We start from the raw sequence: 26,203 nt of genomic DNA, 5'->3' as shown, positions 1-26,203 counted from the left end.
TCTAAGGAAAGTCTAAGATGGTACCTCATAACTATGTTCCTCTGGATGGCATCCCCCCAGTCCTCTGCTTCAACACACCTATACTCCACTTTCTCATGTATCTGGTTGTAACAGCAGGTATGCCTTTCTGACTCTGCCACCACTTCCAGTATAGCCAGACCTTTGTCCTCCTCATCCACTGGCTGGCTTTCAGCTTTCAGAGTCTCATACCTGTTGCACAGAGGCACCTGGGAGGGTGAGGTAAGCAAAGAGAGTTTTCAGCTGCCACCCTGAAGTGCAGACTTGTGTCCATTCACTTCTTTCCCTGCAGCTACCGCCTTCAGTCAGACAAGGGGTGCTCAGGACCCTGCGGATCTTGTGTTTTTTTCTGCTTGTTGTTCCTGTTTCAGTGACCGGAGCCTCCACCAGTCTATCTCCTCAGACACCCTGATGCTTCTCAATCTTTCTACATCCTCCTTTAGCTCTGCCACCAGGTTGAGAAGATCATCCACCTGGTCACATCTGACACAGCTGCTGTCCCTAACGCCACTCTGGTATCAGAGACAGGCTCTGACACACCCGGACAGCCTGAGACCTGTTTATCTCCACCTCGCGGCAGCCCCGCCTGGGTGGCTACATCCTTCCTAGCGGGTGCAGAGAACATAACTTTGCACCCAATGTGTACCATAGCCAAGCTTCTTCTGAGACCAACACAGCAATAAAGCAATAGAGCAAACGTCCGCAGCAGTGAGCTCCCGACAACCAGCCCTCACCCACTCCTTCAGCGAACTGCCGCAAAGCGACGGAAGTGCCGCAAAAAGTGTCGCAAAAAGACGCGCAGCCAGCGACTCTCGCGAGAGCTATCCTGTCGTGGCCGGTCACCGCGGGTCAATGGTGGTCCCTTGCGGGTTCCGCCGCTCCGCTGCAGTGCGGGCCGGCTCCGGGCACCTTCCCTCGGCGCTTTGAGACAGCTCTTTACTAACGTCTGGTAGAAATGCATTCTGTGGAAAGGCTAAGCGGGTATCTCATAGCTATGGCTCGTGCACAGTCCAGGCCACCTGCACCACGTAGAATCATCGAAGTGTAGGTTGGAAGGGGCCGTCAAAGCTGATCTACCCAACCCCCCTGCAACGAGTAGGGACATCTTTAACTAGGTCAGGTTGCCCAGAACCACATCCAGCCTGGCCTTAAAATGTCTCTGGGGAAGGTGCATTCACCACCCCTTTGGACAGCCTGTGCTAGTGTTTTGCTACCTGCATCGTAAAGAATTTCTTCTTCAGCCAGCCTAAATCTCCCCTCTTTTAGTTTAGAGCCATTACCCCTCGTCCATTACCCCTTGTCCTGTCACAACAGGTCCTGCTAAAAAGTCTCTCCTCAATAGACCCCTTGTAAGAACTGCAAGACCTCAGTAAGGTCTTCTGGAGTCTTCCCCAGGGGAATACTTAATTATTTAGAGCTGACTATGTCCTTTTGGGTTCTGAGTTGTAGTTCTTAAACTCAGGTCTTGTTACCTTTAGCAATAACAACTTTCTCCTCACAGGGATGTTGAGAGGCTAAATAAACTGGGGAATGTGGGGCACACAGAAGTAGTGTTGATGTGGTCCATGAAACTGCCTAGGATAGAGGAATACAAACTGGGATACTTCCCTTAACAGAGCAGCCAGTCCTTTAGTAGACTTTATTGCACTCACAATAATGTGAAATTGCAGAAGCATCAATAAACTGGAGAGCAGAAACATCCCCAAAATCAAGTAAAACAAGTAACGGCATGGTGGAGGTTTTTTTCCTCTGCCAATAGAGACTTCTCTGGTCAGAGTCTAAAGATAGTCATAATTATTCTAAGTTACCCAGAAACTGATTTAAAGAGTGAAGGGAAAAATTAATCCAGCCTGGAGCCATCTAAAAGATGTGCAAATCTGAGCTCGTTAAGCCTGTGTTTGCCTTAACAACCAGTGGAAGAAATATAAAGAACCCTCAGAGGGAAATTCATCCAGTTTATATAAAGAGATCTGTTAGTGTGCTATGGACCATTCGCTATGGGAACCCAATTCCTAGGATGGACTCATACATCTAACTTTTAAACAACAATAATAGATACGAACTCTACCCTCAATTTAAGCTTTATCTGGAGTTCCCTACAGTATTTTTCCCCATCATTTTGCTTCCCAAGCACATTTACCCAGCAGTATGGACAAACTGCCCTCTTAGCCTGTGTATGCTGCTTGACTTGTCAAAAGATGCTATTTTCATTTTACACAAGCTTAGCTGATAAGATTTGACAATATCACATTGGGTGTGAAATTATTCATGTAACTCTAGATCTTACTGCTTCTCAATGCCATTTTTAATCTAATCACCTTTACATATTTATTAGCTTCCTCAGCTGGTTCCAAGAATAAAAGAACAGAAATCATTGCAGAATTGAGGCCTTATTTCATCAAACACTTATATGAAGTTCAGCCTGATACCAGTCCCTTAGTGTCAGAACAGGAAATCACCATTTAAAATAAAGAAACTTTATTGTGGGAAGACAATCAGCTCTGCTCATGTAGATCTGAATGTTGTGTGAATCTTTAAATACTTCTTTTAAAACAGGAATTACTTAGCTTTCATGTATCACCCATTAAATCTGATGTCTGTCTTAAAGTACTTCTTTAATTACCCGTCCCCATTCCTTTTACCTCTGTTGCACGCTATAAATTTCTCTGCTATAGTTTTTGTCCTAGGTACATTTACTTCATGTATAAGTAATTGGAGATAAGACCAGTAAAGTAAAACATGCTCAGGGACACACATGTATGTCTGTATTTATCATACATACTCTTTCCCATGTGACTTTATCTAAACAAATGAGATAGCTTTTGTTCAAGGCAGAAAGCTAGGCTAGGATTTAAAAGCAAAAGGAGACCTAATACTAAAACAATTCTTTCAAGCAAACAAACAAGCAAGCCCAAACCAGCACAACAGCTATTATCGCTAGCAAAACTTGAACTTCAGTTATTTAACTGAAGCATCATACTTTAGAGCTAGAGTGTTCACATAATGAAAAAAAATAAACTACATTAAACATTATTTAATTATAGTTGTGGAAAAGTAGTGTTACGAATGTCTAGAGGCTTTTGCAGGTTAGTTGTGTAAAGTCAGCAATCTCTAAACTGCTTTTTCATCTTTCTTTGTATTTCAAACTACTGTCAGCATTCAGACAGCTGACAGAATAGGATTTAGGCAGCTATCACAGTATGAGAGAATGTAATAAAGGCATGACAGCCATGCAACTGAGTTAAAGACATATAATGTGCTTGAGGTCTTGAAGGACCAGACAGCCACTGAAGTTTATACCAGAAATCAAACTTCGCCCAGCATTTTCTCCTCTTCCTCTATGAAAGCTAACATAAAAGTTACAAAAATCCTGTGTAAGCAGGATATCCAGTATGGAGATGAACTTAACCAAGTTCTATCTGCTCTAACTACTGTTATTGCAGTTGCTTAGAAAAAGAGAGTAAGATAAAGAGTTGCTATGAACTAGTAGCAGCCGAGTCTGGAAAGAGTCTGGTTTGATATGGGTAAGGGAAGTGCCACAGATGAAAGATATATTCTGTCCATTAGCTTGATAAAATGAGATATGCACAGATCAGAAAGGCTGCTTAGATCCACCTATCTTGCTGTCTTTCCTGCTTTGAATTCCTTGGATTTCTGGTTCTTCAACATCTACAGGTCTACTTTCTAGTAGTTACCAACATATTTCTTGAATCATCACTATTCTCTGAAACAGTGGAATATCTGGGTGTTTTAACCATAGCTTTTTCTGGTTGGACAAGCTCAAAGACTGATCAAAAGACCTTGTCAAGAGAAGCACAGAAGGAACTGAATAGCCTTTAGCTCAGAAATGTGCTCAGAAAATTACTCCAACACTTAAAAGTTTTATTAAAATCCAAGCCAGATGTGAATTAGTAGTGTCAATAAAAGAGGATGCAATTGAAATAAGTTCTAGCCAAGGTATTTATTTACCTTGCTTTACTATTTGCCTGGAAAATGGCATTGTTTGAGATTTCAATGCTACTGTTTCCTTTGGTATGTTATTGAACAGTTTGGAGACTGCATTTAGTTTATAAAATGTTTATGAAAGCCACAACTACAGATTTCTGCTCAGAAAAAGTTTTAGGAAGGTGATTAGATCTCAGTGGAACTTGAATGAGTACATAAAGTTAACTTTCCCTGAATCAGGATTAAAACAAGCTGTTATTTTCTATTTGAGAAAGCTTCTGATAATAGGCAGTAATAAGTTTAAGAGATAAAGAGGAGCTGTCAAGCTCAAATAACATTGGCCTGAAAGGAGGTTAACCCTGATAAATCATGGATTGGCAGAGATCTTTCACCTATTTCCACAGCATTGAATACCCATCCAAATAAGTAGAAACAGCCATTCCAAAATCTCTCAGAATTAGCCTCAAATTTTGGAATATTTAAATCCAAAATCCTTACTTTTGTTTTGGGTTTTGTTGTTTTCTTTTCTTTCTGGAGAGAAATTATGCACATCCTCATGAAGAAGCCACCCAGTAAGATACAAGCCTATTCAAAATAGATCATTTAATAAAGCAGTAATTGAATTGTGCTTTTGTCACAATTAAAACATACAATACCTCTGTAAGAAGGATAAATGTCAAATGTTATCCAGGTTGTGCAGTGAAATCCACAGGCATTGTGATTTATCCACCCAGGTCTTTCAGCCTTACCATTTTCCCCTGCAGCAGCTCCACTGGGGAACATCAGATCCTGGTATATGCCAGTGCTTTAATCCCAGTGCCAGGTCTTTTCAAGTAAGGTGTCAGAGGAGTTAAGCTTTCAGCTCAACCCATTAATTTAATATGGCTTTCCTATCCTGGGACAGATTTGCAGGCACAGCAAAGAGGACTGGTATGCCAAAGCCTCCCTGCTGCCTCACATGGTGTGTGCTTGGTGATGTGTGAAAGATGCATGGAGAAGGTGAAGCACAGGCAACACAGGTAGTTCAGCCATTTAGGAAAGGAAAAGTAAAATGAGTAAAGGGGTCAGAATTAAAAAGGGTGTGTGTATCGTGTCAAGGAAATAAAACAATTCCAGTGCTGGGTATTTTTTCTCTGAGTTTTCTGAAGCTTTTGGGATTGGCAAATTCTGATGATGGGATTGGGTACAGAGATTAGAAGGGAAACTAAACAAATCTAACAGGACTGCCAGGGTTGTTTAATGCCAAGACTCTCACTCCAAACAGCTCTGCAGCATTTGGCAAGAATCGATTCCATTTGTGAAATAGGAGAGAGAGGAAAAAAAGAATATTAAAGGATGGAGCCATTCAGTAATTACCAGCTGAGATTCAATTTATGGAACAGCTGAAAGGAGTATGAGAAGGTCACCTCGAATTAGAGGCCAAAACTCAGCACTCCTGATCTTCTTAGCACCTCTGATTTGCTGTCTTGGAACCAAATTCCACTTGCATTTACTTAGACCAAGATCAGACCTCATCATTTCAGTGGTCTCTGGGATTTCTTGCTTGGAACACCAGTTCCTGGTGCTGGTGACAAGAACCGTAGGTAATGATGAAAGCAGTTTGGCTACAATTTAGAAAACAGTTACACTATTTCCAAGGAGAATGGAAAGCTACAGATCTGAATCATCTAAATTAATAGGCACTTTGGAAGGAAGTTGAAAAAGAGGTTAGCCAAAACCTTTGCTGTTAGAAAACATGGAATTGACGGTTGTATATAGCCAGCTGTGTATGTATTTTAAGCCTTTATGAGGTAGTCTGAAGCCAGGGGTTGATTTGCTGCAAATTTAAATACTGAGAAAGCAGATTTAGGATGAATATAATACTTTGCAGCATTCCTGCTTATGCTAGCCAAAATAAAATTTAAAAGAAATGCACAAAAGAAAAGGAGAAATCTGCTTTAGCTTGCTAAAGAAATAACAGGATATTTATGCCTGGAATGGCAGGGGGTGGGAATGAGGGGGAAGAATAGGAATGAGAGGGAAGAATAGAAATGAGAACTGATAGAGAACATTCATTGTATGCAGAATTGACTGCAATATGCAAAGTACTCAAGTGCGTGCCTATAGTGTATCACATACAAAACATGTGCCACCCGTAGGAAATCAGTGTTTCTCTGTGCCTGGTAAATTCAATAACTAACCCCAGTGTTTATATATTGTATGACTTGGACGTGTTAAAATACATCATTACTTCCTAGACTGTTTAAGTGAAGTCTATTTTGGAGGGCCTTGCCAAAGCTAAGACCTAGGTCAGACCTACATTTGTGGTTGTGGCTGAATTAGTCTTTTTAATTCCCTTATTTACCCACCTCAGCTCAGTCCAGTGCCCTGTGCTTTAAACTGGAATCTGGCTTCTTTCCAAAGACTAATAGTTTGCTGAGACAACATTGTGAGCATTTGGCTGTGGCCGCTTATCTAAACAATGTCCCAGCTTCCTTCAAATAGGAAGACTCTTAGGAGGAAGGGATTCAGCAGCTGAACATGTTTATACTGGTGAAACGCAGTTATGGGGGTATTAAATCACAGTTTACAAGTAATTATGAGGGACACAAGGCACTAGGTATTGCATTTTTATATTGCAAAATACATGGAGAACTTCTTTTATCAACTTACTTTCATTCTGGTTGTGAGGAAATACAGGATTAACGTCTACCCAAGCAGTCAGAAAGGGAGGGCCAGGGAAAGCAGCAGTACTCACTACTATCATTTTTGAAGCTTTTCAGATGAAATGAAATGGGTAAATTGCATATAGCAAAAAAAGAATACACCTTTTGCCAGGAGAGCTTTTTAGTGTTCAGCACATCTAATCAGTGAATTGAAACAAAAAGAAAACAACTTGCTGCAAACTGGTTTACTCTCAGTTCCAGGCCATTGGCACCATGTTGAGAAGCAGAATTTGGTGCATGGAGTTTAATGGGTTTGAAAAGCATCTGTTGTGTCCCTTCACCAATTAAAGGCTGTTTTCAAGCGCCTTAAATAAATAAACAAACAAACCATGAATAATGGTGCTGAGGGCTGTTACTTTAAAGACACAGGCTGCTATTGCAGGAATTCTGTGATGCTGGAGTCTAAGTGAACTTTACAAGTGGTAAAAGAGCTGAAAGTTTTGCCAACGGCCGTGTACTTTGCTTGTGCTCCTAAACTGATACATAAAATACCTGCTCAAAACACCATGGTAGTGTTCAGAATGGTGTATCCCTCAAGACTTCCCACTTTCTCTCATCTGTTGCAGTCTGTGCTGCAGGATGGATTTATAGCATTGTGCTTAATAGCTGCCAAGGGAACTTGCTTCCACAAAGGTGTCTGCCTTTGAACCCATTTACGCGTCTGACCTTCTGAAAATCCTGTGGCAATGAATTCCACGGTGTAATCATATCCTGGATGAAGAAGTGCTTCATTTTGTTAGTTTCAGACCAGCTTATTTGTTTTTGTGTTTCATAGAGTGAATAATGCAAGAACTTTCTCCTGACTATTCTCCATGCAGCATTTTGCATGCCTATATCATACTGTACCTCATTGTTCCCATCTGAAGTCCTAACCTACTTGCTGTTTCTTTATAAAGAAGGCTCTTCATGACTTTTCATTCTGTCTCCTTTTTCAGATGAAAACCAGGATTTCTGTGCAGGCACAAAGATACAGGCACAGTGGTTTATTTTATTTTGGCTAAATGTTTTTCATGTTTTATTGTCTTCTGGTTTTAACAGCACTGCTTTATTTGCTTCTGTGATACCTCTTTATTGCTGAGCTGGGTTGCTGAAGAGACCAGAAACACTGACTCTAAGAGTTGTAGCGATAGGACAAGAAGTGATGGGTTCAAACTAAAACGGGAAGTTCAGGTTAGACATAAGGAAGAAGTTGCTTACTGTGAGGGTGGTAAAGCACTGACACAGGTTGCCCAGGGAGGTGGTAAATGCTCCATCCCTGGCAGTGTTCAAAGCCAGGTTGAACAGAGCTTTGGGTGACATGGTCTAGTGTGAGGAGTCCCTTTTCATGGCAGGGGGGTTGGAAGTGGATGATCTTAAGGTCTTTTCCAACCCTAACCATTCTGTAATTCTGTGATCCCTTTCCAGACTGGCAAAAGCTAATTTAAGAGATTTCCTCTGTTTATGTACAGTGAGAATTTCTCTCCTGTGAGTATTGCTTTGCATTTAACAAGAATTGCCTTCCATCTGCGATTATATCTCCCTGTCACTCAGCATCATGAAAACCTTCTGCAACTTTTCACAGTGTATTTTGGTTTAGAATGTCCTGAATCCTTCTCTGTCATCTGAAAATTCTGTCACTTTGCTACTTGTTCCCTTTGGTGAAGCACTTACACATATTTCAAACAATGCAAGTCTTGCACAGATTCCTTTGGTGACTGTGAAAACTGTGAAAACTGGGCTTTTGTTCTCAAATCTTGAAATGTCTTAGTCTTGACACCATTTTTTTTTTTATATACCCTCAAGTAAATAGTTTTGTTTTGGTTTATTTCTTTTTTTTAAATTCCAGCTGTACCATAGAAGACACAACAGATTTATTCTGAATTTTGTTAGTTTGTTTGGGCGGTTTTGGTGCTTTGTTTTCTGAGTACTGATTGGATACTGATGGAGATGAGAGAAACAACTTATGTCTACAAAGTCTTTTCCACAAACTCTTTTCCACTGTATCATAATTAAACACATGGCTGTTAATTCTATTCTTTTAAATGCATTTTAACAATTTACACAATTGGTAATTTAATCTATTAGTCCAATATAGAAGTAAGACCTAGATATCCATAGTCTTGCTAATATTTGTCAGTGTTACTTTAACATACCTTCCTGGGATGCTGATTTTGATCTTTTGTTAATTCAAAGCGTATCTATTGCTATTCAAAGATTTAATGCAAGAATAACCTCTATGGTATGGTCTAACTGGTTGTACAGGAAAAAAGATCGTGTGGGTTTTTATTTTTCTTTCTTCTTCCTTGAATTCCATGATACAGTTTCTTTTCCTTCTTCCCTTAATTACCTTCTCATAACCCATTTGCTCTATGAAATTACAATTACCATCTCATTCCATGGCTCAGCATCCCTCCTCCACCTGGCATAATTGCCCCTTTGCTGGTTCACACTCTGGTGTTACATCTGTATCCACTGGCTCTGAAAAAGGAATATGTGCTTGAGTTTCTTCCCTCCCCCCAAAGAGATAATCTGGTAATGATGGGCTTATCATTAAGTCACAGAAGCAGTAGCTGATGTGAGGTTCCTAAGGAATCGGAGCCAGGAGGCAGAACAGGAGGTGTTATTTTTATAGCAGCTGCCCTCAGAACTCCCAGAGAAGACTTTGAGCCTTCCTTATTTGCCCTCCTGTTTGTCTCCCTCTTTTAGACAATAAATAGAAAGCATCATGCACTTAGTTATTTTATATCCATAACGAGCTAGGCTTCCTTCAACAACATAAAACATCAGAAGTGAGGTAGATTTGATTTTGCTTTTTGCAGTTTCCTTTCTTCTTTGTCATTATCAAAGTTGTACATTTCCCAACTCACTGTCGTCTTCCAGCTCTAGAGTCCAAATATCTTCTTGGAAAAAATTGCACTCAGAAAAGGACATTGGTCTGTTTCTTTCCCAGTAGTTGACTTTATTCTGTGTATTTTCTCCTGGTATGGATGGATGGATTTCCTTTCCAGTAGGGCATTCACACTTCCCAACCTCTTCTTTTATGTGCATAACTACACTTAACTACATAGTTACATGTATGCTAAGTGTAGTTAATACATAACTACAATAGTCTTCTTGGGATGTGTAAAAGAGAACTATGTTATGCCCTATATGGATGTTGTTCCCAGCAGTTGGAAGTCCCAGAAAATTCAGTGAAGAATTATTTGAATATATAACATTTACTTAGGTGGATAATGAAGTTTGAACTGGTGCTGAAAAAGAAGAATACAAGGAAACTCCAGTCCTTTATGAGTAAGTTAACAGAATAACCCTATTCATCTCTTCTTTTACTTACACAGAAGAGTCAGTCTAAGAAACAGCTATTTTTTTTTTGGTATTGATATATTTGATTGTATTGACTCAATTTTATTCCTTTCAGAACGTAGTCACCAGTTCTTTCATTTAGTATAGTGTACTGCCTTCTTTTATTTGCTGTCCACCAGATTTTGGAATGTTAGGAAAATATCCTCATGCTGAATAATATTATATTCCTCTAAGGAACAAAGTGAACCCACCTGTTGTTCTGAATAGTCAGGTCAGCATGCGAAAGGATCAGAATCTATCCTGAATTATAAAGAATAGCAGAGTTTCTGGTTTATGTGGGAATTAAATTGCCCTTCAGCATGAAAGCTTCAGCATGTATTGTATTAAGTGAGTCCACATCAAGATTACTTCCTGATCTCTTCAAAGATTTTGCTTTTGTATTCTGTTTAATTCTCCGAGTTGAGATAATACGGATTAAATTATCTGCAAGGATTATGGCTTGCTGTGGACATCATTACTATGGAAATGTAAGAGACAAAGCTCATGACAAACATCAAGAACTGTAACTTCCCTTTGGTTTCAAAATGAAGACTCCTACTGGGATAAAATGTTCATAGCAGGGTGGCTTTTTACTTCCCACATAAAGACAAGGTTAATTTTCATGTTGCTAAATGACAGGGTTACAGTAAGTACAGATCTTCTATTTTACAAAAATCAGTGAATGCAAAGGATAGTTACAAGAATTTACGCATCAAGGATAATTCTGATCTTCTTCAGCTGTATTTATTTATTTTTTGTATTTGAGTATCTCAAGCAGCTTTTTGTATTTAACCCCAGCTCTCTCAGCCTGGCTCCAGAGCAGAGCTGCTCCAGCCCTCACAGCATCTTCATGGCCTCCTCTGGATTCACTCCAACAGCTCCACGTCCCTCTTGTGCTGCTGCCCCAGAGCTGGATCAAGACTGCGGGGGGGGGGTCTCCCCAGAGCACAGCTGAGGGGGAGAATCCCCTCCCTGAGCTGCTGCTCAGGCTCTGGGAGTGCAGTCCAGCACATGGGGGGGTTTCTGGGCTCAGTCGCACACTGAAGCTGGGTCATGGGGAGCTTCTCATCGACCGACACCCCAAGTCCTTCTCCTCAGGGCTGCTCTCAATATAAACCAAGATCTGAGAATCCAGATGGGTTTTCTTCTGTATTGTTAATGGGTCATAGTGCTAATAACATTTACCAAACAAACATCTCATTTAACTTCTTGTAGCAATTGTGACAGAAAAGGGTTTCTTTCATCAAAAGAAACAGACACTCTTTTCCTGAACTGCTGGAATTTGAAATTCAGTGTGTTCGTCTTCCCACCACCAAGTGTTGTACCTCTGCAGCAGAGGATGTGAACAAATAACTGTAGCCTGGTTTCAACATGAAGCAGTCGCACCTACTGATAAGCTGAAAGGCTAACACTGAGTTCTGCTTCTTTCCTTTGACCAAAAGAACTAATTTTGTTTGTGCTATCCACCTGTCCATCTTTATCACGCTTGTCAGTACTCGGTTATCTACAAAACTTCTATCCTTCTTTGAAGCTTGGTGAAATTGGTCAACAGATCCAGACGTATCTGTTCATATCTAAAGACAGACTAGCAAATGAACAGCCAACACAATCACGTCAGCAAAACTTCTTTTAGGAAGCAAGCTAAAGGCAGTAAAAAACTACTAGCAAGAGATTAATGGCAATAAATTTAGACACCAAAATGGGAAACTGTGACAAGCCTTGATGAAGCTGATCCAGTTTTAATGAAAGAATTAAAGATTCATCAGGTTACAGGGAAGGAGTAAAAGAATCATGACTCTCTCTAGTGGTTAGGGCACACGCATAGCTGACGAAGGATGTGAGTTGTAATTGCTTGAAAAGCACCAGTGCTCAGAAGATAAGTGATGAGAATTGCTCCCGCCATATACTTTTCACATCTGATCGGGTGCAGCATTCATCTGTGATGTGTGGTTTGTCCCTTCAGGTGAGGAGGAAACTAGATAGGAATTTCTTGAGCCCTTAGCAATGTTTTCCTCACATAACCACTGCTGCTGAAGCAAAGCCTGGTTGTGGCTGAGGTCCTGTGTGCTGGGTAACCTCCAAGGCTACCTCCTGCATCAGTGTCTGTGGGTGAGGGAAGAAGAGGAGTAGCCAGCTTGGAGTGTAGGCAGGGCTTAAGAAGGATTCAGAACAACTGTGAAGACGATGCTTTCAGGCTTTCTCAGAAGCAAATAGACTGCAAGGAAAAGCCTTTGTTGAATGACAGTCATGGCATTGATGACTTTGCAGTTCTCTCCGTAGGTGGAATTAAACCAAGTTAAATGCCTTTACTGTTTTGTGAATGTGCATTCCTAAATTAGATTAAGGTGTTGAGGGCCCCACCAGCTGTAGGACCACATGCTTTTTCCAAGAAACTGGACTGTTCTAGCAATCGAATAACTACAGATACTAGTTTCAAATTATATGTAGGTTACGAACGATTCTTTATCATCACTGATTTGGATTGGTTTTGCACCAGAACCAAATTGGAAATGAGAATTTATTATTTCCTATCAGCAAAAGAAAAAAATTACCTAGTGTGAATTTTGCCACCATTTTTGTATTAATCATAGATTATGCCCGTATGATATATTGAAGTAACATTTTTGCCTGTAGATATATAGATGAAAAACATATGTGTGTTTGTGGGAAAAACAGAGGGAGAATTAAAGCCTATATAATATCTAATTTAGGAATATATCTTCGAGTGGTAACTTGGAAATTACTGTAACCTGTTAGTACAGAATTAATTGCATACTGTTGGCAGAACAGGGGGAGATTCAGCTGGCACCTCACATAAATTTACAGTGTTAGCCATACAAAGATTTAACACCACATGGATTTGTACTGTCACACATGACAAATTCATCATTTATAATTGACTACTAATGCTGAGCACTTCTGAATAGTCCCCACTTTCCTCACAGCAGTGCACAGGACCAAAGTCAGACTACAGGAGATCAGTGAAGAGCCCAAAGAATGACTCAGTAAATGCCATAAAACGTCCTGGGCCTGTCTGCTACCTTCTTACGTATTAAGACAGAATGCAATAGCTTCACAAGGACAATTTCTTTGGAAATTCAGTATAACTTCACTTGCACTTTTTAGTCTGTTTAGGATTTAAGTGGGAATATAGTACTTTATGTACATGGTTTAAGCAGTGCTATGATAAGCACAGGGCATTGCCCTTTTAGTTGCTTTTCCATCCCTGGATGTCACACTAGCGCTGAGTGTCAGGATGCTAATAAAGGTTAGGCTAATACAAGTCAAAAGAGTCATCGAGATTAAAACCCCACATTTAAAACAGTTTCTGAAGTAGTCAAAAGGGCACAGGGCAGTATACTTCAGGAAAAAAAAAAAAAAAATGGAAAAATAGGGAAAAATAAAGTAAAGCAGTCCTGGCTTCAGCTCGGTCATGGCGACTCAGGTGGCACATCCACATGGACATTTTGCAGGACGTGGATGCTAAAGGAAACAATCCCCCTAAAATGTTTAGCTTGAGTATCTACCTGTGTAATAAACTTTCATCAGGGAGAAGAGTATGGCCCTCTGATCCCTTTTAATCAAGGGCAACAGCTTTGCAAGAAGATGGCGTTTCACAAGGCAAGCGATGTCAGCTGTCGAGTCTGCTTCATTACCAACATGCCTGTGAGCTGCTGGAACAGAGCAGCCCATCTTTGATCTGCAAGAAGCTGGCTAGGAACACTGTCTGCTCGTCTCACTTTAATTTTGCAGAATTACAGCAGGTAACTCCAATTTCACACCCTGCTTCCCTCACAACTTCTCAGTGAAGGTCACAGCCTGCTCTGGATGTGCCGAATGGATTTCTCCTCCAGTCTTGCCATCAGCAGCAAAAGGAAGATGGAACAGGTGGTTTCTGTGAAAAACCTGTCTTTCCCTCATATATGTGACTAGGGTTTGCAAGATGCCCAGGCTAGCTTTAAATTAGCTGGCTTAGATCCCCAAAATATTGTTGAGAGTGGACTGTGCAGCTGAGGTTACAAAATACTCTCTCCATCCTTGAAATGCATTCAGGTACCAACTTGTGCTGAGCTCCTGTTAGTTCCAGAGCTATTACTACTACAATTTCTCCTCAAAGGCTAGGAGGGATATGTAGCTGGATTCCCATGGATGTACCAAAATCAGAGGCCCGTTATCTGTGCAAAGTCCAGCTCTGCATTTTGTGTACTTGCCACAAATTCCCTGAACTTGCCCTACTATGACTTCTGGGTGTTTTCTTGCTAAACCAACATCCAGTGGTAACACTTTATCACCACTAGAATAAAGAATCAGGTTGCATCTTGAGATATCTAACCTTAGGATGGGAAGAGTAACTTTTCAGACTTAATGGACTTCATTCTTCAGGGACATGTCAGTAGCTTGAACATAGTTATCTACCATCATTTTAGGTTCTGTAGAGCATCACACTTGGCTACTGCTTCAGTTACTGCTCAGGAATGGCAATAGGCCAAGGTGTACTTTTAACTACAGTTAATTATTAAAATGTAACTAAGACTGCTTAATGTAAGAGTTTCCTTAAAGGGAGTCACTGACAGACTTCCCTGCCTAAGTCTCAAGGTCCCTAGCAGGAAGACAAGCCAATAAATTCTGAGGCAATAATTGAAAACAGCCCACCATAGCAGCCAATTCAATTATACCAGCTCTAAGTATGAAAGACTCGATTCATTGGATCAGTGGGTCGGTTTTTGTGGAGTCAAAGTGCACATAGACAGCAATGTTTGCTGCTAATACTTTAAAAAAAAAAACAACCGAGTGGTCAGATGAAAAGTCAGAGCTTGTTCCTAACATTTCTTTGCAGTAGATGCCAGAATGCTCAGCTCAGTAAAGGACATGGGGATCTGTTTAGGAAACCTTTGGCATGCTCATACCACCTTCAGGTGGTAGACATATTCAATGCCATCCTTCATGTGGGAAGGGCTAGTCAGTTTAGAGGATGGCAGGGTAATGAAACATAGCTGAGGCTTATTTAATGTAACAGAGGCTTAAAGTGAGGAAATTCTTTCCTGTTAGGGTGGTGAGGCACTGGAATGGGTTGCCCAAGGAAGTTGTGAATGCTCCACCCCTGGCAGTGTTCAAGACCAGGTTGGACGAGGCCTTGGGTGATATGATTTAGCGTAAGGTGTCCCTGCCCATGGCAGGGCGGTTGGAACTGGATGATCTTAAGGGCCTTTCCAACCCTAACGATTCTATGAGTCTATAACTACTAGCATTGCTGTGAATATGAGAACGATTTTCCCCATAAAAGCACTACTTATAAATTTACTCTTTGTGCACTGAATTTACAGTCTTGAAGAAATCTGCAGGAAACTTGCAAGGGCATGTAGAATAAGACTTGATTTGAGAGTGCAAAAATGAGATGCATTCAAACATGTAAAAGAAGAGGTGTTTATGCAGAAAAGAGAGGAGTGGCATAAACTGAAATAAGAGATTCAGACTATATAGAAGGAAATGTTTGGTTTTTTTTTCACTTTGTGGACAATCACGTAGAGGTGCAGATTGCCTGGGAAGGTTTTGTGATCTCCACCCTTGGTGGTTTTCAAGCCCTGACTGGGTGAGACCCTGAACAATCTGGTCTGACCTCAAAGCTGACCCCACCTTGATGAGGATGTTGGATCAGAGACCTCTTACGGTCTTCTCCGTCATAAATTGTTCCATGGGCCTATGATTCTTTCTCAAAAACAAAATGTATGTTGTTCATGTCGCTTCCTCCTCCAGGCACATTGCCTACCAATTTTCCAGAACATGCCCCCAAGTTTGAAAAATTGCTGGTGAAGTTAATCTGAAAATAAAAAGCACATGGAGCATATGACAGACAAAGGGCACCCTCATAGTCATTAAAGTAGAAAGGGAAACCTAGATATAAAAGCAAAGCTGGTCCAGCGCAAGAGACATTTTGATTGGCTAAGGAGGTTTGCTCCCAACCTAACAGAATAATAATGTTCTTTCAGTGATTAGAAATAAATGTCTTCATAACACTATTGATTTTTTTGTAGTGTAACATAATAACAGAATATTTTATTAATCATATACTTTGTTAATCATGTCTTTTCCATGACAGCAGAAACACAAAAAGAGTGAAAAGCATGACATAGTATCCAAAATCAGACTACATAAATTCTAAGCAACATCCCGTTCTAAGTAGTATCTGACTCAGATTTTCATTTTTGATAGATTTTAGAAATATGTTCTCATTAGGAATTAAAACAGTTGCTGAAATTTTCTGGAAGTAGGTGATTTACTATTTCAACCCTATCTAAAAAGTACACATGCAAGAAAGAAATTTCACTTAGTTGTCATGGTTTAAGTCCAGCTGTAACTCAGAACCACGCAGCCGCTCTCTCACTCCCTCCCCTTCCTTCCCCCCGCTCCTGGAGGGATGGGGAGGAGAATTGAAAGAATGTAACTCCCATGGGTTGGGATAAGAGCAGTCTGGTAACTAAGGTATAACACAAATCACTACTGCTACCACCAATAATAATAATAATAATGGTAATAACAAGGGAAAAGAATACAACTGCTCACCACCCGCCAACTGATACCCAGCCCGACCAAGCAATGAACTCTCCCTTCCGGGTAACTGCCCCCAGTTTACATCCCGGGCATGACGTGCTGTGGTATGGAATACCTCTTTGGTCAATTTGGGTCAGGTGTCCTGTCTCTGCTTCCTCCTGGCTTCCCCTCCTCCCTGGCAGAGCATGAGGCTCACAAAATCCTTGGTCAGACTAAACATTTGAGCAGTAACTAAAAACATCGGTGTTATCAGCGCTATTCCCAGGTCGAAAGTCAAAACCACAGCACTGCACCAGCTACTAAGAAGGAGAAAAAATGACTGCTACTGCTGAACCCAGGATATTAGTTAAATGATGTATTTAAGAAAGAGCTACGTTTGCCTTAACTTGTCACTTCAGAATATAGGATACCAGTTAGTTATTACTAACTGCTTATTTTACAGAAGAATTAATCACCCTAAATATCAACACTTTGACACAGGACTTCCTTTCTCTTTGACAGAGAGATTAAAAACAAAATGCCCAGTGAAATACTGAAGAAAAGTTGGCTTTGTTTGAAGTAACCCTTTTGTATCTTTCATATAAAGATAGCAGTCATAATAGTTTCCATCTAGTATATGTCCAGCTTTAGAGGGTTTTTTGTATTACCCCATTGAAAAATATTTGCTGTAATTTACAAAGTAGTCCTCCAGTCTCTGGTATAATTGAGCGCACATGCAAAGGAAGTGTTCACACACTTGTCAGTACAGTCAGCTGTTTTCAGACTAATGAAATAAAAGCATTTATGTTTTATGAGAAAACATTGAGTCCCTATTAACTATTTTTGTTTTTAAACATAACATTTAATAGTACTGTGCACACTTGGGAGAATTTATGTCATTTCCTCTCTTCATTTTATATTTTCCTGCTTATATTCTTTTCTTTAAAGCATTTTAATTGTTTTTACTTTTTTTTTCTTTCTTAAATTCCATGAAGAATAATTCTGGATACCTGTGGATCTAGCTGATATCTCACTGTACCTGTATTGCAGTTAATCAGTACATTCACTCACAGATGCTGAAAATGTCAGTAACTGGAATATCATTCCAACACCTTCTCCTTTCGTAGTGAGCTTAGCAACTCCTGTGTTTCTATACTATGTGAAGAAGACAATCCTGTCTTGAAAGAGGAAAATGAGAAGTTCTTCCTACAACCATATGAAATGCAGTTGACATTTTACATTTATGTATTAATTATAAATTGTGTACTTTGTGTGTAAATGCTCATCCGTGGCAGTGTTCAGGGCCAGATTGGACAGAGCCTTGAATGACATGGTCTAGGGTGAGGTGTCCCTGCCCATGACAGGGGGGTTGGAGCTGGATGATCTTAAGGTCCTTTCCAGCCCTATTCTATGATTGTATGAATAGGAAGATGAATTATGCGCTTGATGTTAAGGACTGGAAAGACCAAAATTTGGGCTATCTGCAGGTCAGACCCCAATAAGCATTTTACTTAGGGCCCTAATGTAGGAATGAATTAAATGGAAACTAAACACACAAGCATTTAACTAATTAGACTTCATCAGAAACGTTCCTAGGCATCAGGAATCAGTTTAAAAGAGTGGTCACTGCTTCTGCTAGGAAACTTTCCTTTTAAAAACAGGATGGCTACACTCATCCTGACTACTTGGACTGAACCCTGGAATTTCCTACATGTCAAACTCTGCATGGGAATGATTCCTGAAAAATGTCAGTTTAAAGAGACCAAATTAATCCCAGGGAACAGCGTGTCAATGCCAGGGAAGAATGGGACCGGTTGTGTTTGAATTTAATACAATGGATTTGGTATCACCATCACCAGAGGGTGACTGTAAAACCGGTCGGAGACATGTCTCCTGCATGGTCCTGTTTGTGTTCCCCTTCTAGGCTGAAAGCTCTCCAAAGTGGGAGGGATGAAAAGGTTTCTTTGGCTAAATATTTATTTAGTGATTATTGTTACAGTATCCTAATATCAGGTGAGGGTGTTGTGTCTGTGACAGAATACAGTGTCAGTCACATAAAGCTGCACTAATGATCACCAAGTACAATGGTTTCCTAACTCTGTACATACCCAGCATATTTTCTGTGTATGTGAAAGCTATGTCCAGAAACATCTTTTTTACATATATTTTTGCCTTGTGTTTTTACTAAAATGCAAGTATTTTGTTAGATGACATAATACGTTTTTTTTAATGCCTGAAAAAAAGTTCAAGGCTTAAACATGGCTTTTCTTTTATATGCACATATTATTCTTATTAGTCTACAATCAGTTCTTAGGGGACTGACATTTTAACTTCAGCACGCAACGGCCTCGCTTCTTAATATTACCATAAAGGCTTCTTTTACATCAAAATGAAGACTTAAATTCTGCTGTCAGATACACTGATGGAAGTATGTTGACATCAGTGGGACAGCACCAGAAGGATCTGGCACTACTTCTGTTCCCTGAATTTGACAGCCCCTAGGAGTGCGCAGCTCTTTTTAAGATGAGGATGGTTTTCTCTGTCATATTCAATAACTCAAATGATTTGAACTTAACAGCATATAGGGGATTTACTGTAGATGCTTAGAGTACTGGAAAGAGCCCTCTGGCACAAAAGTTTGTTTTGCTGTACATTTTATTAGCAGTCAGTAGGTTGGAGGAGAATTTCTGTTGGTATTTGTCAGCTACTCATGGGCTCAAATGTGTATTTCTTTCTTGGGTCAACATAGTAGATGATTTTTTGCTGCCTTTGTATTCCTATTTCATGACAGTGGAAGCTTCCAGCCAGGACAAAGAACTAAACAAGTCTCAAGTTTTTGGCACTGAAAACTCCCAAGACAGTATTTTCCCCATCTCTCCAACAGCAATATGAATAAAAATACTAACAACAATGTTGTAAATACATTTGCAAATGGTTGTGTGGACTAATACTTGCAATCTCTCCTCAGCTGTTTTCCTTCAGTCTGTCTTCCGATTGAGTTCTTTTATATCCTCAGTCTCCAATAATTTTGCACAGATACTATAACTTTATTGCTTTTCTAAACTATTTAGTTAGCACTGTTATATCATGAGCAGTGGTCCACTAGAAAATTAGAAGTTAGAGTGCGTTGTTCTTACATAGCAGTAGGAAACGTTTGGGAATTGTCAATAGTATTTCAAATTTATTTTATTCCACCTAGTTCTTTAAGTCCAAGTCATGCAATCCAGTTTCCAACCTGATGAAGGACATAGTGGGAGTTTCAGCACAGAAGCTGGGGACTGATTACTCAGCCAGACCTTTATTACTCAATTTGTGGTAGTATGTAAAAGCCGCATTTCCCAACCAGACTCCTGTTGTGCTAGGAAACTTTTCCTTAACAATAACAAACTGAAGATGATGGGTAGACTGGGGCAGGTGAACTACTAACCCAATTGCATGTAAAATAGCTGCTCCCAACCTATCAAGCTAGCACATTCTAAGACCTTGCAATTCCTGCTCTAAGGAATGTCTACTGACTTTATAACTGAACCTTAAGAACTTGTCTGCCCAGGATTCAAGTTGATAACCCAAATACCATTAAAACCTGACAGCTTTAGCTTAATGCTGTGTCTAAATTTAACATACAGATGTCTAAAGCTGATATACTGAGAAAGTCTTTGCCCCAAAGTATTGTGGATGCTGAGTGCTGACATAAATCAAAATATATTGTCGTGGTTTAAGCTCAGCCATAAATCAGCCACGCAGTCTCTCTCTCACTCCCCCCCCCCCTTCCTCTTCCCCCCCACTCCTGGAGGGATGGGGAGAAGAATCAAAAGAATGTAACTCCCACGGTTTGCGATAAGAACAGTCCAGTGACTAAGGTATAACACAAATCACTGCTGCTACCACCAATAATAATAATGACAAAGGAAATAATGAGAGAAGAGAATACAACTGCTCACCACCCGCCGACAGATACCCAGCCTGACCGAGCAGTGATCTAACCCTTCCAGGTAACTGCCCCCAGTTTATATAGTGGGCATGATGTGCTGTGGTACGGAATACCTCTTTGGTCAGTTTGGGTCAGGTGTCCTGTTTCTGCTTCCTCCTGGCTTCCCCTCCTCCCTGGCAGAACATGAGACTGAGAAAGTCCTTGGTCAGACCAAACATTCGAGCAACAACTAAAACATTGGTGTTATCAGCGCTGTTCCCTGGCCGAAAGTTGAAAACACAGCACTGCACCAGCTACTAAGAAGGAGAAAAAATGTCCTGCTGAATCCAGGACAGCAAAATACGTGGAGGAAAAATTCGTGGAAGAAAAATACATCAGAATTCATTCTTCAAACAAAAACTGCTGGAACTTGGAGTGTTTTTTGGAAAGTATCTCTGCACATTATTTTGTTCTTACACTTGTTTTCAGGTGTCTGCTACTGGCTATTTTTTGTGAGACTGTGTTAAACGGACTGAAGCATGTAGAAGGTGTTACAGTTTCATCCAAAAATGAGTTCTGAATTGGACCTACTGAACAAATGCCCAAGATCTGAATGCAACATAGCTCCCTGTATGCAACACTAATGTTTGATCAAAGGAGCGATATATCTCTGATGTCCAAACCCTGGTGAACACAGGCACAGTGCCCTGGGAGCACTCTGCTCCCAGCGAGAAAGTGGAGGTGTTTGCATAATGCTCCCCAAAGCTTCAGATGTGTAGCTTATGGAGGCAAGCTCCGTGCTATGTATTACCTGCCCCATGTGGCTTCCAGACCAGAATGCATTTTCACTTGATCGAAGCAGAACAAGGGCAGAAGAGTACAGATCCTTCTATATGCATGCCTTCACAAACAGGCCTGACTGACACAAAGAAACTCTACAGACTCTGCTTTTCCTCACATCCACCTGTTTCTTAGAACCAATGATCTGGTCTGTGCAAGGGTCAGGATTATCTCTGTTCTGGGTACTTAATTTAGTTGTGATATATCAAACTATAATAAATCCCTGCTTAGAAACAAAATAAGCAAAAGAACCTTGTGTGCATTGCTCCAGCTCTTTTCTAATCTTCTCTTAATCTTAAATATACAAAAAACAAAACAAAACACCCTATTTTCTTAATTTTAAAGAAACTTCCACCATATCTGTTACTGTTATGGATGACTTTTAAAACCAAATTGAGTCCAGGAGTTCAAGCTAGAAAATTGCTTTTTGGCTGAATACTAGAGTCTGATTCTTTAGAGGCAGAGCATTAAAACAGCAATGTCTAGGGGATGTATCTATAAAAGGCACATTGATTTTTAATAAATATAATGTACCAGTCACTTTGTAATAGCAAAGACACATGCAACACAAGGCAAAACTGGTCTTTCTCTATAGATTCATATATAGGTACTGACGTGTGTGTATTTATAATCCAGTGAGTACTTTGCAGAAAGCAAAACTGTCATGTGCAACATGTATACACACACAGAGGTATGTATATAAATATATGTATTATATATATAAATGTACACATATATATGGAAAGGTCCTCTTGCCAATTTTTATTTCTCTCTGGCCTTTAGGACTACTTTCAAACACCAGGGTTTTTCTTTCTGAGAATGAGGTGTTTTCAAGGGTACTTAGCTATTTTAGCAGGTAGTGCAACAGAAGGGGAGTAAAGACAGTGTTGCAAAGCTCTTAGGGACACATTTTGTTCATAACAACTAGTCAAAGATACCTTCTGTGTGATATCAAATGTTACAGAACTGCAAACTACGACTGCCTCCCCACCTGCCCAAAGGTTCTGTTATTAAAATATCAATCCCCATTGACTTTCACACCCCATTTCCCTTAATGGATTACAAAATTAGCATGATGATCAATACCCAGCAAATGACCTAATGAGACAAGAAAGTTGGTTAGTAAAGTTGCAATTCCAAAATAAGCTTTTCTGACTTCCACAACTTCCTTTAAAACACCTGGAAATCCTTTGTGCTGAAAGAACTTCTGATTTTCTTTCCTTCCCTTACTACTTTTCTGGCACACAGGGTGTCTAGAGGGCTTCTACATCTACATCTACATCTACAATGACTGCTGTTATTCCTTTCTCATCTCTCAAACCACAGTTGGTCCAGGAAGAGCAGAACAAATTTAACTAGTTCTATAGACAGTTACTGATCTCACTCCTTTCCTCATCTGACGCACAGTCTGATTCTCAAAAGTAAACTTCAGTCCCATCACAACATGGTTATATCAATGCACACAGCAATGAAAGTATTCCTAAAAAGCGGTTATTTACTTCAACAGCAGCTAGAGACAGATAGGAAAAGCCCTTTTCTCATTTCTGTGTCCATGTGCTAAATTGCATGGAGTAGTCCTCAATCACTGATTGGACTCTGTCCCCTAGTTTAGTTAAAGATGCTAAAAGTACATTACTTATCCACAAGTCAATGAATAAACAAATAAAGGTAATCCTGGTGAATAAAGCCAGACAAAAATAGTTCAAGGACTGTCCAGGACACATGCCTGTGTATTAGGGAAGGTTAAAAGCAATTCAGACCATAAAATGTCTTATGCTACTTAGAATGACATCTTAACTTAGAATGACATTTTAATGCAGATCCTGGTGCTACTGAATGGACAGAAAGTAATTAGTCTTGAAAATCTAAAGGGATGGTTTGATGTGAGGAAAGGTAGTGCTGGTTTTGGCTTGTTTTCAGCTTTAGACACTGTTGTCTGGGGAAAGGAAAATGGAAAGAGGGTAGTGAGGAGTTACACACCACTGGAGGAGCCACTAGCCAGCAGTAAGGGATCGCTAATATCACTAATATATAACTGGTTCTACAAAGATTTTGGTTTGAATGCATTGGATCTTTCCAGATCTTGGAAGCTGAAGTGCCCTGATCTTTTCTTGGTAGATGGATACCACACCACCTGGAAATTTTCCACAAGCTAACTAGGGTTAACTAAAAGCTTTTATTTAGATCTGTGGTTCATATGGCTTTTAGAAAGAGAAACAGTAAACATTAGGAAGAAATGTGGCATGCCTAGCTATCATCTGACACAGTCATGATCAGCCTTCAGGAGCTAATGAAGGCAAAATGGAGAAGGGAGGGAAGAGAGAAGGTTTTTGTTTGAGTATAATTGATGTTTTCAGTGGTACTGAAGTCTGTGCAATGGTACTGAATGGTACTGAAGGAGAAGGAATGGTACTGAAGTCTGCTCAAAAAATGTGTTAGACCCAGAGGAATCAGATCCAGCAGATCAACACTCCGACCACCTAGGTGTAGCCTGCAAACTTACTGAGGGTGCACTCAATTCCCTCATCCGGATCACTGATAAAGATATTAAACAGAATGGCTTCAATATTGAGCCCTGGGGAACACCGCTTGCGACCAGCCACAAACTGGATTGAATTCTACCACTCTTTAGCTGTGACCATCCAGATGGGTTTTTTAATGCAGCGAAGAATACACCCATCCAAGCCATGAGCAGCCAGTTTCTCCAGGAAAGGGTTTTTAGGGCTGCTGTTTACTTCAACATGTAGTAATCCAAAGGAGTATGCTATGACTACTTTACACAACAAGCAATTGTTATGCCCCATATTATGTCGCAGTGGTCCAGCATAGCTGATAAGATCAATGCCAGTATGTCTGCAGTAAATAAGGTAAAGGTGACATATTCTTTACTGAGAGATTAGTATTCACTTTGCAGACTGCATTCTAAATGGGAAATGCTGTGTCATTTAAGATTAAGTACCTGCTTTGGTATCATAACAGATGTTTTGAAAAACCTATTAAAAAGAATCATAGTGATGTTTTTGTCTAATAGCAGAAAAAAAAAAAAAATCAGTTACTTTACCACTACAAATTAACAAATTACACCTTAGGAAGTTTCATTAAAATACCTTAAATCAACTTTCACATTGTTTTCATCTCATAACTTCCATCCACAGATTATTTGTATTAGTGTATTAATGTAACTGGCTTTCTTAACTGTTTTTTAAATATGAGTATATTTTGCATGTGTGTTCTTGTATTAAAGGAGCTGCTCCTCCCATAACACCCCTTTTGAGGCATGCATGTATCACTGTTCTCACTTCTGAGCTGTAAAGAAGCCACAAAAAAGACAATGTAGATGGTTCTACATGCAAGGGTCGATATTAAATAGTTCAAGCTAGCTTTCATGAGGTTGGTAGTTGTCAAACCAGTCACGTGTTTATTTAAGAGTGAGCACTCTGTATCTACACTAGGAAAGATACTGGGTACCCACACATCTCTGAATGTATTAATCTACCGTTTTGACATTACTGAGATGCTGAATATCTTTGTAGAAGCCCATAATCACCAGAATTCCCACCGGTCTCCAACCACAAAGCTTCATGTTGATGATGTCAATCTACTCTCACAGCAGTGACTGTGGCTTCTTGCAAGATAAAGATATGGAGGCTCTCCATCTAGGATTCCTTAGCAAAAATAATCTGAATTCACTTCTGTTCTATATAGCATACTGCGCTGTACAGTCTATAGGCTGGAGCTAGTGTCTGCACAGCTATCTTATGTGAGGAGAAGGATTGTATGACAGGTGTACTTCACATGCACATTGAGTTACTCAGCCACACGAGTACTCAGCCACATGGTACTTTTGAACTCAGCCACACATCTGCTCCTGTCCTTCACAGTTGTGCTTATCAAACTTCTAAGTGCAACGCTTTATGTTTTTCTAACTGAAAATATGGGTTTACCATCCCCTTATCAATATTTCTTACAATCATTTGCAGTTCTCAGTGCCCTGCTAACTCTTCTTGACATTCATGATACATTATTTAACAAATAAGGAATGGATAAGTGTTGGTTAAGGGATCTAGGATGATGATTCAGAAGAATGATTCACTGAAAAACAAAAGTTTCTGGTTTTATGACTTTAAAAGCACTTGAGGTTGTAGCTCGTAGAAACAAGTTGAGTTGTCTGATGTCAAAACACAGATAAAAGTAGTTTGGGAAACGCAAAAGAATAAAAAGCATTGGAATCCCACATTCTGTTTTTTGTGAATTATGAGACATTTTTTCAGAGCAGGCATCAGTTAGAAGAGAAATTTGGCTAACAAGCATTCAGGTTTTTGCATCATCCTTCCAGAATATTACTATTCAAAGAAAAGCAGAGAAGAGCAAAAAAAGTGGTAATACTCTCATACAGAGAAGCATGGCTATGTGAAAAAGGCTTAATACTTCAAATTGCTGAGAGTCTGGCTATATTCCACGTAAATTTCCATTAAATCCTTGTTCTCTGAATTAAAAGATTTAGCACAAAGTGTGTAGCGTGCTTTGGGCATAAAAGGATCACGTAACATGAAATAGCAGGAACAGGCAAATCCTGAAACAGAAATTCAAGCTCTGACTATGGTCTTCTGAACTCCACCCACAAAAGAACTCAACATTCATTTGAAGTCTTCTTAAAGCTTAGTCCAGCACTTAGTGGTTTAGTAAATCATGGCCCACAGTCTGAAGCTCTTGTAGGAGCAGGGGTGTACTGTGTGCTTTGTCTGGGAAAATATGAACTATTTCATTTCTCTTTAGAACACCACTCATTTAGAAATTCCTTTCGCAACCAAAAAGTGTGATCCTCTGTGTTTATTCATATTTTTAAGGATTAGGCTTAAAAAAAAAATGTATTTATGCTCCACTTTGAAAAAGAGGGGGGAAAGGGAAAAATATTTGTTTCTAATGCTATTTATTA

This window comes from Pezoporus occidentalis, unplaced genomic scaffold (assembly GCF_034315485.1).
Source record: "Pezoporus occidentalis ecotype Australia unplaced genomic scaffold, CSIRO_AGI_Poc_V1 ctg63, whole genome shotgun sequence".
NCBI classification, from domain to species: domain Eukaryota; kingdom Metazoa; phylum Chordata; class Aves; order Psittaciformes; family Psittacidae; genus Pezoporus; species Pezoporus occidentalis.
The sequence above is the reverse complement of the archived record's forward strand: the minus strand, read 5'-3'. Positions refer to the sequence as shown.